At 47.6% G+C, this 15467-nt stretch overlaps 1 long non-coding RNA gene across 1 annotated transcript; it reads right to left on the bottom strand.

Annotated features, from left to right (window-relative positions):
• Nucleotides 1-290: 290 nt before the first annotated feature.
• LOC118708285 lies at nt 291-13737 on the bottom strand. The gene is made up of 3 exons (XR_004984521.2): nt 13633-13737; nt 8870-8987; nt 291-507 (listed from the first exon to the last, which is right to left on the bottom strand). It is a non-coding gene; the product is annotated as an uncharacterized LOC118708285 (long non-coding RNA).
• Nucleotides 13738-15467: the final 1730 nt, after the last annotated feature.

Genomic DNA, 15467 nt, shown 5'->3' with positions numbered 1-15467 from the left:
TTTGACTCAGAAAGACATAGGTTTTCCTCTTACCCCACATCACCCCAAAACCTCTTGTGGCTTCCCACTGCCTTCTTGAAAGGGGCCGCATGCCCACAGCCAGGCATGCAAAGCCACTGTGATCTAGACTCCAGAGCCACAGAGGTGGTGATCAGGAAGTGAGCTGAGGGTTACTATATCAGCATTGTGATCTGAGCTCTGTGACCTTGAACATGTCTCTTCATAGGCCTCGCTGTGCTGCATTTAAATCTCACCCCCAAAGTTAGAGGCTCAAAGCAATACGTATTTAATCCTCACCTTTTCTGTGAATAAGGAATCCAGGCAGGGCTTCACTGGGTCCTTTGCTTGGGCTCTGTCACAGGTTGCAGTCAAGGTGTCAGTGTGGGCTGCAGTCTTATCTGAAGGTTCACCTGGGGAAGGAGCCATGCGGAGCTCATTCCTGTGGTGTTGGCAGCATTCATTCCCGTGGGGGCTGTCTTCTTGCAGGAGGTGACCGTTAAGCTCAACCTGGAAGGATGAATGAAATTGAGAGAGGAGTGTCCAGAAGGAAGGAATGACAAAGGCCAAACACAAGCAAACGGGGCTGTGTGCATGTTCCACCGGCATCCAGGTGCAAAAGGTAAGAGGGGGTTCGAGGTAGGGAGGTAGGTTAGAATCCAATGGTGGAGAACCTCACATGCTAAACTGAGTTTAGGCTTTTTTCAAAGGGTAATACAGAGTGACAGAATCTGAGTTGCAATTTGGGGAGAAGGATCTGACTGCATCGTGAGGAATGCATTTGGTTTGGGGTGAGAGGCAGGGTCAAGGAAGCAATTGCAATAATCTAGCAACCAGTTCAAGGGGGGACCTGAACATTTAGGGAGCTACCGTAACAGAGAGGTGAACACCCAAGTCCCAGGGAAATCTTTTAAACCCATGCAGTGTGCCAAAAGTCAGCCATCGATGCATGGGGAGGACTTCCTCTTTTTCTGGAGGATACGTTGCCTCCCAGCCTTGACTCTGAGGGGAATAAGCTTTCTAACATTAACATGTTCTGAAATCCAATTTTCCAGCTGCCTCGTACATTGAAGAAACAGCTAGCTCACAGCTGGATGATCACACCTACACAAGTGTGCAAAAGACAGCTCTGGCCTACGCAGTTCAGATGTGAACTCCTCCAGCAAACCTTTCCCAGGAATCACTTGGGCAAAGGGAAGACTCTGCCCCATATAGTAACCAAAACGTTTCTGCCTGTGACCGTAAAGCTAAGCCATATTTTCTCCAATAGTTTAAGTGCCCTGGCCCTATGCCACTACCTGCCCGTTTGGCAGAGTTCAGTAATTTCCCAAGGGATCCCTCTACATCCTTTTTATAACATATAAAATTTACATCAACTATTTTCAGTGTGCAGTTCAGTAGTGTTAAGCACATTCACATTTTCATGCAACGAATCTCCAAAATTCTTTTCACCTTGCAAATCTAAAACTCCATACCCACTAAACAACGACTCCGCACTCCCCACACCTCTGAGCCCCTGGCAACCACCTTTCTACATCCTGTCTCTATGTATGAACGGATAGGACCACTCTAGGTCCCTCATATAAATGGAATTGCACACTATTCATCTTTTTGTGACTGAATTATTTCACTTAGCATAATGTCTTTTTTATTTTTTTATTGATTTCAGGGAGGGAAAGAAAGATATAGAATAATCAATGATGAGAGCAAACCATTGATCAGCTGCTTCCTTCACAAGCCCTATTAGGAATCAAGCCCGCAACTGGTCACATGCCCTTGACTAGAATTGAACATGGGACCCTTCAATACACAGGCCGACGCTCTATCCACTGAGCCAAACTGGCTAGGGCTGGCATAATGTCTTCAAGGCTCATCCACATTGTAGCATGTGTCAGAATTTCCTTCTTTTTTTAAGGCTGAATAATGTTCCATTGCATATACATTCCATTGCACATAATTGATGGACACTTGGGTTGCTTCAACCTTTTGGCTATTGTGAATTACATTGCTATGAACATACAAGTATGAATATTTGTTCAAGATCTTGCTTTCAATTCTTTGGGGTATAGATTCAGATATGCAATTGCTGGATCACATGATAATTTTTATGTTTAATTTCTTTGAGGATTCATCATTCTGATTTCCACAGCAGCTGTACCAGTCTACATCCCCACCAACAGTGCACAGGGTTCCAGTTTCTCCACGTCCTCAACCACAATTGATATTTCTGTTTTTTTATAGTAGCATCCTACTAGTTTTGAGGTAGTATTTCATTGTGATTTTAATTTTCATTTCCTTAATGACTATCTATATGAGCATGTACTTGTTGGCCATTTGTATATCTTCTTTGGAGACAGTACTTTTCCCATTTTAAAATTAGGTTATTTGGGTTTTGTTGTTTAGTCATAGGAGTTCTTTATATATTCTAGCTACTAACTCCTTATCAGGTATATAATTTGCAAGTAATTTCTTCCATTCCTGACCCCACTGCATTCTTAACAACCCCACCCTTAAATATCGACTCTTAAATCGTACCGATCTCCAAAGCTGTTCTCTTCTGAACTACCATCCTAGGTTCAGCTCCTATCACCCCTCCCCTCTCCTCCCAGGACAACTGACAACAGCCCATCATGGCTGGGACTTACGATCAGGAAATAACCTGAAGTCAAGACACTTTCCAAAGGTTGAGCAATTTAGGCTCAGGTTTATTCAAAGGAAATTTATTATAATATACTCTTGAAATGTTATTATACATTGGGGAAGGGGTGGGGGGAGGTGACCTTTTTGTCAACCATTTGAAAAATGTTGGGATCTTGTGCTAAGTTGGAGAAAACAGTGTATAACTTTGACATAAACAAACTGGTTTGGCAACATTGATTTTTCAGAAGGTCCATGACCTGCAAAAGTTAAGTCAATCTGGATGATGAATGAAGAGTAAATCATTGTTGAGAGGTATTATTGGATTCTTACATTCACGGTAAAATAACTCAGGGATTATGAAGGAGAAATGTTTCATAAACTTAATAAGGAGGGGGGGAATATTGTTAACCAGAAAGCCACGCTGTATTTCATAGTGATTTTCCTCTAAGTAAGATGAACTGCTGAGGAATAATTAGGTGTAATAATCTTATTATTTATGTCTTATTTCTGTGTCATGACCCACTGCAGCATTTATGAAGCTCAGGCACTTTTTAAACTTTTAAAAATGTTTCACTGGATGTAATTATTTGTTAAGTATAGTATAGGTACAACTTGTTGGGTAAGATGACCTTCGGTAGCACACAAATAAATATTTTGCTTTAAAAACATTAGGGAGTTCATAATTGCATTTATGTTTTGGCTATTTTTTGTTTATATCAAGGGACATTGCTTTTCCATTTACCATAGTGATACAAAGGGTCATTTTACTGAAAATCTACTTAATAAAAAAGAGTACTATGTCATAGTACAATGATATGGTAAATGGATATGGCAAATATAAGGACAGAAGGCAGGAAACTAGTTTGTAAAATACTACCCTTAAATAACAGGGAATTTTGATGAGATCTAACAGACAACGTCTTGGCTACTGTTTCCCTCTAATTGTGTTCTTTATTTTTTTTAATTAAATTTATTGTGGTAACATTGGTTAACGACATTATATTATTTTAAAATAATTTGCTATCATTCCCAGTATCTTAGCATGGCAGGCTCTAAAACATATTTGTTGGGTAATTGAGTGAACAATCAATCAATAGAAGAAACTTAACCATTCAGCCACAATATCATCGCTCATTAATTTAGTTTATAGGGACAGTAACAAAAACATCTCCAATACATTGACTATTTAGTATATGCCAGGAACTGAATCAAATGTTTTTCATCTATCATCTCATTAAATCTCCACAACAACTTTATGTGGAATTTATCGCACGCCCCCTCCCCCTTCTTACACAAAAGTAAGACAGAGGTTAAGTTGCTTGCTCACATGTATCAAGTATGGTCTAATCTCTAAGGGCCTTTGTGGATTACTTAACAAGAGGCCTGAAGTGGATGGTTTCAGAGTTCATTCAATGGTTCAAAAAGGTCAAGCAGCTCTGAAAAATCTCCTAACTTACCTCCTAGCTGCCACAACGTCTTCTTCTTTTTTTTCTTTTTTTTTTTTGTTTCCTTTTTTTTCTTTCTTTTTTGTCGTTTTTAATCCTTGCCTGGGGGTATTTTTCCATTGATTTTTTTTTATGGAGAGTGGAAGAGAGAAAGAAATCGAGAAACATCGATGTGAGAGAAACACATCAATTGGTTGCCTCCTGCACGAGCCCTGACCAAGCCTAGGCCAGGGAGTAGCCTACCACCAAGGTACATGCCCTTGACTAGAATTGAACTCAGGACTCTTTGGTCTGTAGGCCAACGCTCTAGCCACTGAGCCTACACCGACGAGGCCATATCCTCATATGGATGCTCCAGGCAGGGAGGGAGACTATGGGGGCTGACACCAGCCAGCTCTCCTCTCCAAAACACCTCATTTCTGGATAATCTCTTTCCCAGAAGTCCCCAACACATTACCCCTTACATCTAATTGGCAGAACTGTATCACATGGCAACCCCTAGCTGCAAGAGAAGCTGGGAAAGTCAGTGTCTAGCACTGTGGTGTGGACATGGTTGGCTTAGGCCAGTCCCAGTTCATCTCTGTGGCTGGTGAAAGACTAAGCTCTTCCAAGGTTGAGATACCTTAGAAGATAACAAGAATGGAGAGGGAAGTTAAAATCAGACGCATGAAGAGAAAGGGGAAGAGGTCCCCAGACTGTAAAGCAGTCAGGGGCCAGATGGCTGGGAAAATAGAGGCTTGAATCTCTAACGGCAGGGTGTCTCAGTTTCAGCACTATTGACATCAGGGGCAGGAGAATTCTGTGGTTTGTGGGGTTGTCCTGGGCATTGTAGAATGTTTTTACAGCATGCATGGCACTGACTCCAATGGAGGACACCCCCCCTCAATGATGACACCTGTGCCCCAAACGTGAAACAGAATCAAGGGCATTCCTGCTGCTTTGGCACTGCCAGGACGTTGGCACACTCCTAGCTGTTGGGGAGGGGGGGAGATAGAAAGCCTCATTAAGGACTGAGATTGAATTTACCATCAGCCTAAAGTGATAGAAAGTAAAGAAATGTGTTACTTCTCTTTTCTGGCATGCCCAAATTTTATGAGCTAAGATTAACACTTTCTATGATGTGAGAAGAATGCTGAATTCACTGGGCCAGTCAAAGGCACCACAATATCCTACTCTAATGACTCACCGTTCCCAGCCAGGCTGTGTTCACCTTTCTGCCCTCCCATCACAGGTCTCCGGTTTGTAAGGCCAGTCACATCATGCGGGGCTGCTCGGTCTGCCTGTGAGCTTGGCCGATGCAGCTCTGCTCGCTCAGATGACATGGAGCCACGGCTGGGATACAAATTATGAAGCCGGCGCGAGCAGCATGGCTGGACACAGGCCTGTGTGAGGACAGGCCGGGCTGGGAACATTGCATGCTGTACTATGTTCATAGCAATGCCATTAATCAGTGCTGCATGTGTGCGTTGGGTGGAGGATAAGGAGGGTGTTCTTCCTTTTTGTCACAATTTGAAAGTGTTGGAATCTTGCACTGAATTTTGCAAGAATCTGCAGCATGGAGAGTTTTCCAGAACAAGAAAAACAGTTTATAACTTTGACTCTAAAGAGGCTGGTTCGGTAACATTGACTTTTCAGAAGGTCCATACCCACAAAAGTTAAGTAAATGTAGATGCTGAGTGCCGAGTACATTACTATTGAAAGGCCTTAGTCTTACTGTAATTAATAATTAATTCAGTCTTAACTGGTTTGGCTCAGTGGATAAAGCGTTGGTCTGCAGACTGAAGGGTCCCAGGTTTGATTCCCGTCAAGGGCATGTACCTTGGTTGTGGGCACATCCCCAGTAGGAGGTGTGCAGGAGGCAGCTGATGGATATTTCCCTCTCATGGATGTCTCTAACTCTTTATCCCTCTCCCTTCCTCTCTGTAAAAAAATCAATAAAATATTTTTTTAAAAACAATAATAATTAATATAATAATTATTATAAATTATCATGTAATAATTAACGTAATTATTATTATAAATTCTCATGTTGTAATGTTGGAGGAAGAACCATGAGGATGCTGCCATGGGGTTTCCTGCTCTCCCCTGATTCCCTCTCGGAGCCCCTCACCGGGCACAATCAGGTTCGTCTTGTTCAATGTCATTCTCCCGTGTCCTCAGAGTCCATGGGGTATATGACTTCGTTGGGTAACAGAGTCTTGGCAGAAGTAAGCACGTTAGAAAGGGTCCTGCGAGATGAGAATGGGCTCTAAACCTCGTGTCTTTGTTAGAGGAAGGAAGAAGGGTTTGGACAGAGACGTGGGAGGACACAAGAGGGCAGAAAGCCATATGAAAATGGAAGCACAGATATATATATATACACACACATATATATACATACATGTGCAGATACACATACATATGCATGCACACAAATATATAAATACATATACACAAAAACATACATATGCACATACACATATGCATGCACATACACATACATTTACATGTGCACATGCATACATATACATACACAAATATACATATACATACACATACTCATATATGTCTGTGATTGGCTAATAGCAACAAAAATAATGACAATAATTTACCCTCCAGAGTAATGCCAGGGGAAAGATTTTCCATAACCTGCAAGTTTTCAACCTGTACCCTAAAACAGTAGTTCTCAACCAGGCACAATTTTGCTACCCAGGGGATTTTCATCATCGTTTTTTTAGTGGAGTCATTTTTGTTTATGACAACTTGCGGGGGAAGTGCGACCGGCCATCCCGGGGCTGTTGCTAAACATCCCACAATGCACAGGACGACCCCATAATAACGACTCCTCTGACCCAATGTCAGTGTGGCCAGGGGCCCTGCCTATAAACACACTGGAAGGAGCAGTCAGATTGCAGCACAAGCACCTCGTTTTCCTAACGGGCAAACTGGGGCCGGGAAAAGAGGCCGCTTGTCCAAAGACGTGCAATCAGGGAGCGGCAGGGCCGAGGCGGATGCCCCGTCTCTTGACCCCCGTCTCTTGGCTCGGGCCGCTGCCCACAGGACCCAATGGCTGGGAGTGAGAATGAATGTAGAGCTGCCGAACAGGAAAAGGGGCCTCTTTCCCACCCTCCCAGTAACAAACAGGAGTCTTGACTCATTATCAGAGCTGGCGACTGGCAGAGGCAGCAGGGCTGGCTGGGAACGCCTCTAACCCTGCGCCCAAGGCCCAATCACAGCAATTAACCGTGTGGTGCCCACCAGCCGGCTTCGCGCTGGGCTAGTGCCCAGATTGCTAAAGAGGCGCCCCTCTGCAGCGCAGCGCCTTGGCAACCACAGGCTCTGTTCTCTGCTCCCGGTGCAGGGACCAGGGTGCTCCAGCCGTGGGGTGTCTCCTACCCATCACAGAGTGGGAGGTAACCCCCCAAATAAAAGAGAGGCTATCGCTTCCCCCACGCTTCCCTCTGCCCACCCCCCTGCCTCCTCCCTCAGCCCAGAGGTGCTTGCTCGGGCTGGAGTAAGGGAAGGAGGAGAGCGGAGAACAGATCCCTGCCTGCAGCATTTATTGGGCTGAAATCAAGATTTTTATCTCCAGGCCCCCAGCACGAACCGATGAGTAACAGAACCATGGCCCACACCTGGGCTCCTCAGCATTCTGTGGGCTTTTCCATCAGAAACCAATGTAAGTAGGTTGGTCGGGCCCAAAACAGTGGCCATCCCCAGGTCCTCAGAGTGACCACTCAGCCATTTTGCAACTAGACTTGGAATTTCTGGCTCAACCATGGAAACGCACTGGCAGCTGAGAGTAAAGCAGCCAATGTGTCCAAGCCTGGTCTGTTTGCAAAGCACTTTCACACATCCTCTGAGAGGGCTGCAGAGCAGCGTCAGGAAGTACCTGGGCTCCCGGGGCACGGGGATTTGTCCGAAGTCTCGCACCCAGAAGGTGGGAGAGCTGAAGTTCAAATTCAGGCCTGAATTCTCCCTCCGCCTTCTCTCCACCACAATTGATACTAGTACATACTCGTGGAATCGTATTGGCCTGATCAGAGTCCAGTCTCCTGGCTCACCCCTTGCCCACTGAGATGGCCCTAAAACGCTTTGGTAAAAGCCCAGGGCTCCAAACAAGAGTTTGAAGGCGGCCTCCACATCAGGCCTCCCCCCTTCTCTGTGGCAGGGAGGCTGGCATGGGCCTGTCCGCTTCTAATTGGGGCCGGCCCATGGGGAGCCTCAGCAAGCTCAGAAGGAGGGAGAAGCCTGGGGTTGCATCAGGCTCCTTGGTTCTCTCCACGGAAGGTCATTGGTCCTCTCAGGACAGCTCTCCATCTCCAGTCTCTTCCCCTGGGTTCCAAACCTGTGGCTCTAAGACTATTAACAACTAATCAAAACATACCACCTGTCAAATGATGGCAAAAAAAAAAAAAAAAAAGTCTTTCTTAAAGAACATGGGCTTTGGGGTCAGACAGACCAACCCCTTGACTTTTCAATCCCGTGAACCGAGTGGCCTCTCCTTGAGTCCAGGCGGGTCGGAGACGATTCCTGACTGCTCCCGCGTCTCCTCATCTCCATGCGCCCAGCACCTCGCACGGGCGAGGCACAGGCCCGCCGCTCAGCGAACAGTGCCAAACAAACCCTAGGAAGTGGGGCTAGATGCATGGTCCTTGGAGCATTTTGAGGAGTGGACTTTGTTTTCACAAATAAGACCCTTCTCTAAAGCAAACAAAGGTGATCTGCAGACATTTAAATTCCCGTTCCCGTTGCTCACTGAAAACTGTTCCCTAGTTTAAGGATCATTTGAAGTCCTCCAAGCCCACCTGGCGAGGTTCATGCCTTCATTCCACAGAGAGCCCCGAAGACGGCCCTCTGTGCCGGGTGCTTGAAGGAGAGCAGGGAGCGGACCCCGGGCGTCCCTGCCCCTGGGGAGCTTGCATTCTGGAGGGAGAGACAATAAAAACGCACGTTAACTCGCTGTAAATCATTTCAGATACTGACCAGAGCTCAGAGAACGAGCAGCTGGAGGATGTGAGAGAATGTGGTGGGGAGGGGCGATGCTTTAGACAGAGGTGTGAGGGACCTCTCTGAGGAGAGAATGTCTGAGCCAGGATGGAGGGAGGAGGGGCCCCAGGAAGAGCTGGCTGAAGAGCACTGGTGCGCAGGGCAGAGTCCCTCAAGAGTAGGGGTGTCCAACTCAATCAGAGAAGGGGCCAAAATCTAAAATCCAGCCTAAATCGCGGGCCGAATGGTTTACTGAACAATCATAAACTGTCATTGTGATGGAAACGCAGCGGAGTGCAGTGATGACAGTGCCGTGCGGGCCACATTGCAAGGCCTGGCGGGACGGATTTGGCCCTCGGGCCTTGTGTTTGACACATGTGCTCAAGAGGGACTCTGAGACCAAGAGGCAGGCTGGTGTAGTGCAGTACGGCTGGGGCCCGGCCTGCCAGTCTTCCCCTGCCAGTCTTCACTTGCTGTGCAATCCCCACAAGTCTCTTACCCTCTTTGGGCTTTTGTTCATTATCAGAGAGAAGGTTTAACAGCACAATCTTTCTTTCTTTTCTTTTCTTTTTAATATTTTATTGATTTTCTACAGAGAGAAAGAGAGAGGGATAGAGAATCAGAAATATCGATAAGAGAGAAACATCGATCAGCTGCCTCCTGCACACCCCTTACTTGGAATGCCCCAGCAATCAAGGCACATGCCCTTGATGGGAATCAAACCTGGGACCCTCCTGTCTGCAGGCAGACGCTCTAGCCACTGAGCCAAAGCGGTTTCAGCAACAGTACAATCTTTCTAAGCTGGTCCAACTGTGACCACCCTGGGGAGGTTGGGGGGAGGGGGACAGGGTGGGAGGGGGGGCATTTGACAGGACACTTGCAAAGCTCAGGCTGTGCCCTCTCAAGGTCTTGCGTCCAAAAGTGCTGAAGACCAACAGGCAGTCCGCCCAGCATGCCCTCTGGGCAAAGAGGATGAGAGCCGAGGCTCTGAGGCTCTGACAGCTTCATCGCTGCAAAATGAAGACGTTGTTTCTCCCAGGCCTGTCTGCAGGAATAAAACCAGGTGGCAAAAGCCCAGAATGCTCCGCTTAGCTGTCGGCAGCCCTCCGACTGGCTGCAGCCTTGGAAATAAATGGTCCCGTCAGCGGCTGAGGGGGGTGAGCTCAGGATTTCAGATGAAAATGAAATAAGAGGGAACGCAGCCCAGAAGCAATGCAAAGTAACAACAGGATACTAAAATCTTCCACTGCAGCCGGAGTGCTGCACGGGGTGCTGACCTCAGACTCGGGGACACGGGGATGAGCTCATCCCCAGGGCTGGCTGGTGGGCCCTGTGCGGCTGGGGTCCGTGGGCCGTCTGAGAGGACCCAGTGGTTTCTTGCCCACTCCCATCTTGCCCCAGACCAAACAGCCTGCAGGAACAGACCTGCCTTCCACCTCATGCCAAAGGCAGGGAGACTCCAACCTAGCACTCCCAGCAGGAGGGAGACAGGTTACAATCCCAGGAAATGAGACGATGCAGAGAAGACAACCATTTAAAAAGCCATCATCTCCCGGCAGCTGCAATCCTGCTAAAATTGAGGTTCGGGGCCATTCGGTCTGTGTTGCAATCACAGCTTCTTGAAATCCTGAGCAAATTACTTACCTGTGTCTCGGCTCTAAAAATAGGGGAAATAATAGCACTGACCGCATCAGGTTGTTATGAATGAAATGTAAAACTCTGAGAACAGATCTGGCACATAGTAAGTGCTCTCAAGAGTTAGCTTCTTTTAATTTTCATAAATGCATTCTTTTATATTCACATTAAATATATCTCTGTGTATACAAGTAAAGCAACCAGTACTGACCAAGTTCAAACACCCATCTGAGTTCACTGATACCAAGAAGTCACAAAATAGATTGTTAGCAAGCACCCTCCTGACTTTCCCCTCCCACATCTACCCAACCATCGTCAGCAATAATGCCCAGCCTTCCTCTGAGCCCTGCTAGTGCATAGCATCTCTGAGGAGCTGTCTTCCCTCCTAAAGTTTTTCCTTGAAAGCCAGGGTGAAAATATCAAATGCTGCCCTAGTTGATTTGGCTCAGTGGATAGAGCATTCCTAGGACTAAACTCAGTAGGGGTGTCGAACTCAATCAGAGAAGGGGCCAAAATCTAAAATCCAGCCTAAATCGTGGGCCGAATGGTTTACTGAACAGTCATAAACTGTCATTGTGATGGAAACGCAGCGGAGTGCAGTGATGACAGCGTGGTGCGGGCCACATTGCAAGGCCTGGCGGGACGGATTTGGCCCGAGGGCCTTGTGTTTAACACATGTGCACTAGAGGATAGCAGGTTTCATTCTGGTCCAGGGCACATACCTCAGCTGCAACTCGAGCTCCAATTGTAAGAAGCAACCAATTGATCTCTCTCTCTCTCTCTCTCTCTCTCTCTCTCTCTCTCTCTCCCACCCCACCCCCCGCTTCTACTGTCTCTGGAAATCAATGGAAAAGACATTCCTCAGGTGAGAATTAACAACAACAACAAATCCCCAGTGCTTATAGGAGCCAGGCAGGTAAAGTAGATGAGTACAGGAAGCCCACTGTTAGGCATTAAGGAGCAGTGGAGACTGTGGCAAACTGGAGAACCCATACCCCATCTCATGGAAAAAGTTGTTACCAGCTTCAGCCAATTTTACCAGTATATATTCAAGGTCAGCACATCTTCTAAGTTTTCAAGGGAAGCCAGAGATGAAGATTTTTTAATGAGGTCTCCTAATTTTAAAATATTGGCACATAATTCATTATTTTTAAAGCATGGCAGATGGAGCAAGATGTACCTGTTTGTGCCCTCTAAGCTGGGGGGCAGAGCCTCCCCTGCTGTTACCCACTGCCAGGCAAGTGTCCTTTCCCTGCAAGAACCAGGACATTCTGGCCGGGCTGTAGCAACAAGGAACACTAGACAGAGCTTAATTAAGCTCTAGACGGAACGCCTATTAATTGGTAAAGGCTTAGAGAGAAAGTGAGGGCGAGAGTCCCCTGAGGGCTGGAGCCGTGGAGGGAAGCTGAACGGAGGAGGTGGGCTGGGACGTGTCAGGACCAGGAGAACCGTAGCCCAGAGCTGCGGCCCTCGCTTGTCACGAAGGTGCCCTGGGCTGATGGCACTTGCAGACCTCCCGGGGCAAAGGGCCGTGCACCATCGCCTCCACGTGGCCCTCGCTTGGCCGGAAGTCCTCACCCTGGGCAGAATTCTGGAAGCAGGTGGATCTGTGGGCTGAAATGTGTCTTTTGTGTCCTGAGTGCCTTCGCAGTCCTTAACGGACATGTGTGCCATGATCCAATGAATGAAACCAAAGAGCAAAAAGCAAGACATCGAAGGACAAAGTGCATGACCACACTTCCAAATCTGAGAATTTCCCCCAAAACAGGGGAACACGCACAAGGGCTCCAATGCCCAGGGCATGCTGCAGCCCTGAAGATCCGGGGTTTGCACAGAGGAGCCCCTCGCGTAGGGTGCTGGGAAAAGGACAGGGACAAGCTATCATTACCAGGGTCAGCGAGGTCTACAACAGCCCCAACGTGTCCAGGAGGCAATGCACAACCTATCAGAGCTTCAGCAGACATCTTGGATCATTCTAGAACACATGTGTCAAACACAAGGCCCGCGGGCCAAATCCGTCCCGCCAGGCCTTGCAATGTGGCCCGCACCGCGCTGTCATCACTGCACTCCGCTGCGTTTCCATCACAATGACAGTTTATGACTGTTCAGTAAACCATTCGGCCCACGATTTAGGCTGGATTTTAGATTTTGGCCCCTTCTCTGATTGAGTTCGACATCCCTATTCTAGAACTAAAGTATAACCCCTCCCCTGGCCAACGGTACAGCTGAGAGGCTCAAGGCACCAAGGGGGCCTGTGTCCAGTCACAGCCAGTCTAGGGGCACAGACTGGACCAGAACCCAGGTCTCCTGACTCCCCATCCAGAACCGCCTGGGGGCTAGGAGCAAAGCTGGACTGGAGTGAGGCAGGTGGGCACTCCACAGGGATGCAAAATGTAAGGAGGACCAGAAAGCTCAGTGATGACAGTAAATAACATTGGAGATCTTGCTCCCTGACATAGGTCATCAGTCTGGCTCAAATAACCTCTTACCAAAAAAAAAAAAAAATTTAAATAAATGAATAACATTTTGATAGAATATTTTTAATCAAAATTAGTACAAAACACATCTAGGATGAGTAAAATATCAACTTTTCAAAGAAAGCTTTAAGTCAAGTTGTGCCCTTGCATGGCCCCCAGCCTCACCCCCTGCACCCTGATCCCGGCCAGGACTGGTCTGTCAGACCCCCGGTGACACTGCCTGAGACCTGCCGGAACTCGCTATGTGCGAAGGCCACTCCAGACAGAAGGACGAAGCCTGTGTGGGGTGTCCAAGGCACAGCGAGGGGGCTGAGACCCATCCCCACCCCATCCCACCCCCAACTCAGCAAGCTGCAAACCGCCCCCCCCCCCCAATATACATATAAACTCACACACAAATACCCAGTTAGGTTCCCCCACCCCAGAGAGCTGAGGGAGAAAAACACCACCCCACCCCTCCCCACACTCACCTCCTAATAACCAGTTATCTTGCAAATCTAAGCCTTTCGTCTGGAGGGAGGAGATGGATAGAGAAGTCGGAGAGCTCTGCATAACCCTTCATGCCATAGAAAAACAACCCAGAACTTTCTGACTAACTGACAGCTTGGTTATGAATGGGAAGGGAAGCGTATTCTTAAACCGCTGACAGCAACTCCCTTTTAAGGTATTTCCTCGGGGCCAGAGACGCCCTGCGCCTCCTGCCACCCGTTCTGATAGCGGCGTGTTTTCCAGTGACACGCTTGGGCTCCAGGGTCAGACAGACCTGGATTCAGATGCAGCTTTGCATTTACCGTCTGACCCTAGACTACTTGCCAACCCGAGACCAGCAATTCACAGTTCCCTGGGCCCATGCTAACCTAAAGGACAAAATGTGGGCTGAGGGGCAACCCATAGGCAAGAGGGGGGAGGCCTTGAGCCAGCACCAGCACACCATCCCCTAAGAAAAAAAGAAAAAAAACCTTTTGTGAAATCTTCCAATTTTTAAAAGTTGGCAACTAGATCAAAAAATTTTTTTTTTAATTTAACTCAGCAGGGCCAAATATAACAGGTGTGTGAGCCAGAGCCCACCTATGGGCCCAGTGTGTACCCCTGACTTGCAGCAACCCCCCTGACACCTTGTAGGTGCTCAGCAAGCAACGACCATCCCATCTTTCCTGAAACCTTTCCCAGGCAGCATCGCCACACACAACAGCTTGGAGAGGAATGCTTCTCGGGCGGAAAACGAAGATAGGAAGAGCTGAAAATCTGGAAGGCTCTACAGGGAGGGAGGACTGAAAAGAGGGAATTCCTTAAAAGGATTTAAAAGAATTTTATTGGACATAGTTTAGCACAAGTCAAGGATAAGATCAGGCAGTAATTTAACTCCTGGGCACAAGTGAGTCTGTGTTTGTGAGGTGGATGAGGGAGGCGGGGGAGGCAGGCAAGGAGGGAGGGATTACCCTTATGGATGGTTTCCACCCAGGGTCTCAGGGTCTTCTGTTCATGGGTCACCCCAACATTTGTCTCAGGTGCACGGCGCTCTGATAGGGCCCGCCATTGGGAGCAGCTCCGCCTCAGAGGCGCTCGTAGCCCAGCCGCCCCCACCCAATGGGAGGAAGGCTTGAATGCCCAATGGATCTGGTAGCTCAAGTGGGCTTGGAAGTGAGACCCACCGGGCTAAGTTTCAAACCTCCAGCATCAGTGGTTCTCAAACTCTGATCCCCAGACCAGAAGCATCAGTATCACCAAGGGACTTGTTAGAAGGTCCCTCTAATCAGATACTTGGGGGGGGGGGGGGGTTAGGGTCAACCATGTTTTCAACAAGCCCTCCATAGGGTTCAGGTACACATCCTTGAGGTCTCTCTGAGATAGTGAAATCCACCTCATAGGATGGTCCTGAGTGGTCCACCAACAATTATTTCAGAGGCCTGGTGAGTCTGTGCTGGGCCGTACGGAAGATGCTTGGGAGGGTAGCACACAGCCCTGGCCCTGATGGAGCTTGAGGTCTCAAGGGAAGACCAACAATAAGAAGGGAAAACATATATATGTTTTCCCTTCTCATTGTGTGTGTGTGTGTGTGTGTGTGTGTGTGTGTATATATATAAAATCTTCATTGTATATATATATACACACATCTGTGTATATATGTGTGTGTATGTATATGTATGTATATATGTATATGTATATGTATATGTATATGTATATGTATACATCCCCTAATTTCCAGATGGTAGAGGCAGGCTGAGGCCTGACCCTTCACACAGAGCAGTTTCTCAAAGTATACTCCAGGGACCACATGTCCTGCACACCCTCCCAGTCCCCTCTC

Source organism: Pipistrellus kuhlii, unplaced genomic scaffold (genome assembly GCF_014108245.1).
Source record: "Pipistrellus kuhlii isolate mPipKuh1 unplaced genomic scaffold, mPipKuh1.p scaffold_m20_p_6, whole genome shotgun sequence".
NCBI lineage: Eukaryota > Metazoa > Chordata > Mammalia > Chiroptera > Vespertilionidae > Pipistrellus > Pipistrellus kuhlii.
This window is presented reverse-complemented; position numbering and strand designations above follow the sequence as displayed.